Source organism: Micropterus salmoides, unplaced genomic scaffold (assembly GCF_014851395.1).
Source record: "Micropterus salmoides isolate LMB-PRFRI ecotype aquatic unplaced genomic scaffold, ASM1485139v1 Ms_hic_scaffold_2611, whole genome shotgun sequence".
Lineage (NCBI taxonomy): Eukaryota > Metazoa > Chordata > Actinopteri > Centrarchiformes > Centrarchidae > Micropterus > Micropterus salmoides.
This window is the reverse complement of record NW_024041831.1, coordinates 12741-16118: the sequence shown is the minus strand read 5'-3', so window position 1 is coordinate 16118 and position 3378 is coordinate 12741. Positions and strand designations below refer to the sequence as shown.

The following is a 3378-nucleotide window of genomic DNA, read 5'->3' as shown; positions in this document are numbered from 1 at the left end:
TTACATGAACGAATTTCGGTAGAAGTGCACGCGTGAATACCGAAAGAGAGGAAGAGAGATTAAAGAGGGTAGATAAAAATGACAGGTTTGTGTTGTTGGAGACATTAAAGGTCGTCGGTCTCATCTTGGAGACGGAAAGACGGAGAAGAAGAAGCAGAAAAGAGGATTTGTTGACAAAATCACCAAGTTGGAGAAGCTCCTCCTCTCCGTGATGTAGCCGCGAGTCGGAACCTCCTTAATTACTAATTTCTCCACATCTAAGCCACGCTCTCTCCCTCTCTCTCTCTCTCTCTCTCGTCTGTCTGTCTCTATTCTCTCTACTCCTCCTCCATCCATGCATCTCTCATCCTGACCCTCGTTTCTCTCTCCTCTCTGGCTCTTTCGTTTCCAGCCTGGATAACGGAGGTGGACGAGCTTGGAGTTGTTGTTGTTGTTGTTGTTTTTTTTAATTATTATTTATTCCTCGTTTTTGGGAGACCCGCCACCGGGCATGGAGGATGTAAAAGACCCGCCGACCGTCCATCGGTCCTCCTCCTTCAGCATCAAGAGCCTCCTGCTGCCCTCCAAGTGCGACAGACCGGACTCCGCCGCTGCTGCTGCTGCTGCTGCCGCTGCCGCCGCCGCTGTCGTCGGCATCCCAGTGACCCTCTCTCCTTCACCGGGCTCGGACTCCGAGAAGTCGCTTGACCCACCGGAGGTGGACTCCGCAGCCGCGGTACTGGATCTTGAGAAACCGGGCAAGGAGGAGCAGGGGAAGAGGAGGAGGAGGGCGGAGGGGGAGGCGGAGGAGGGGACGGCGCTAAGGCCACATCGGAGCAGAATACTAACAGTAATAATAGCGGTAAAAACGGGAAATATGACAAACCTCCGTTCAGCTACAACGCCCTGATCATGATGGCCATCCGGCAGAGCCCCGAGAAGCGACTCACGCTGAACGGCATCTATGAGTTTATCATGAAAAACTTCCCGTATTACCGGGAGCACAAGCAGGGCTGGCAGAACTCCATCCGGCACAACCTGAGCCTCAATAAGTGCTTCGTTAAGGTACCCAGGCACTATGACGACCCGGGGAAGGGGAACTACTGGATGCTGGACCCGAGCAGCGATGATGTTTTCATCGGGGGGACCACCGGAAAGCTCCGCCGGCGCTCCGCCACCTCCCGGGGCAAACTGGCGATGAAGCGCGGGCTGCGCTTCGCTCCTCTCAGCCTGGGGATTAACGAGCGGGCGAACAACCCGCTCTACTGGCAGATTTCTCCATTTCTCTCCCTGCACCATCACCACCACCACCACCCGCACTACAACGGATCTTCACCCGGGTTTTTGAACCAGGCGGCCGGCTACGGGTCGCTGCTGCCCGCAGTGGAGCAGCTGAGCAACGGGGACCTGGGGCGCTCCATCCTCGGCGGGTCGGCCGCCGGGGCGCTGGGCTTGACGAACAGTTACGGGATGAGCACGTCGCCGGTAGGTCTGCTCTCCGGTCAGACTGCCGGGTATTTTGTCTCAGGGTCCCAACACGCTGCTGCAGGGGCACCGGGGCCGCCGGGAGGAGGACCCCCGCCTCCTCCGCCGCCGCATCTCCAGCAGGGCGCACCGGGATTCGGCGGTCTGGCATCCAGCAGCTCCCCTCAGTCCCTGCTGTCGGACTCCCTCAGAAACAGCTCCCTACCGGCCTTCTCCCCGGGCGTGTCCGCGGGATTCCCCGGGGTGCTGTCCCATCAAAAGCGAGTGACCCCAAACGCTTTCCTGAACTGAACTCCCCCCCTCCCTCCCCCTCCTCCCCCTTCACCATCACCTCTCCGTAGATGGCACCGGGACGAGGACGCACAAAAGACGTCATGTTAAGGGCAAATGATAAGTGGTAAATATCAAACATTGATCGCAAAAATATATATATGAAGTGAAACTTTTTGGCCATATTCTGCCCCGAACAGCAACGGGTTTATTTAGATATTTCTTTCGCATTTTACTGAAAAAGGGACAAACTTTTGTTACCCGCGGGTTGTACAACTGTAAACTAGACTTGCCAAAGGTAACACTTTAAGTATATTTCAAGCTATTTATATCTTGTACAAAGATTTTCAGTACTTTCTTTGAGTCTTTTATTTATGTTTTGTATTTATTGTACAATGTATTTAAATTCTATTTGTCAGTGTATACTCATCAGTATTGAGGAAAGGGGGGAGGGGGTGGGGATAAGACATAGCCTCCAGGGTTAATAATTATTTATTAATTTTTGAGACAATCAAGGAGAGAAAAAAAAGACAATCAAAACTTTTTCTTTTCTCTTTTTTTGGGGCGGGGGGCTTTTGAAAAAGTAACAAATGAAATAAATAAAGCCTTAAAATCAGCAGAAACAATCAGGGGTTTTGAGAGGAAAAATAAGCCTACAAATCATATCTCTACTCAGGTTTGACCCCGGACAGGCCTAATGATGATAATATATGACTAATAATACAACTGCTCTCTGTGAAGAGTTTCCTTCCAAAATAATCATATCCAAAAATGAATCGAACTTTTTTTCAATGTGGCAGAACTGAAGTTAAGCTAATAATATCCTTACTGCTGCTTTTCAGTGCTAAACATGATTTTTTTTTTTTTACTAAAACCGCCCGTTTTAATAAATAAATGGATATAAACATTTTTGGAATAGAACTCTTCATGTGTAAAATTATGCAAAACAACGCAGCTGTAACACGAGTTTTTGTATGTTTTCTGTTCATCAATTCCCAGATTGTCCTCGGTTGAGTTTGGTTTGTGTGTGTGTGTGTGTGTGTGTGTGTGTGTGTTTGCAGGCCTGTATCAGCGTAAAACCATCTGCGCATGTGCGCTAAGGGCCACCATAAAAACACATAACCTCTTAATTTAAAAATACAAAAACATTACTTTTATCACTTCATGACCTGCTTCAGTTAAACATCCCTGTCGGAGGGTGGCGGCCTCTGCTGCTCCATCAGACCCTGCATTTTACACACACACACACACACACACACACACACTTATATACAGTTGAGGTCAGGTGAAAACTTTTATCTCCAAAATACCACATTTTTATGAGGAAACTAATAAAAAACAGATTTATTGAGCATGAAGGTTCATTCTTGACTTTGGAAATTGTAGTTTAAGCTTTACCAGAGCTTTCACCCGCATCTCATGGCCTTCACCACAGAGGCAATTTCAGTTTCAATTTAATTTTGATTGGACAACTGTGCATTTTGGTTTTATACACCTGAACAGCTGAAAAATTTGCAGCATCAGAGCAGCTCAACTTGTACAAAAGCATCACCACAAGTTAAAATATGAGTTTTAAAACAATGCAATAACAGCTTAAAGGCCTTTTAATGTAATGTAAGTACTTTTTAAATTTTGATTTCTTGG

At 47.8% G+C, this 3378-nt stretch overlaps 1 pseudogene; it reads left to right on the top strand.

The window, feature by feature from the left end:
• The first annotated feature begins 280 nt into the window (after positions 1 to 280).
• Positions 281 to 2428, top strand: LOC119919210 (annotated as a pseudogene).
• The last annotated feature ends 950 nt before the right edge of the window (positions 2429 to 3378 follow it).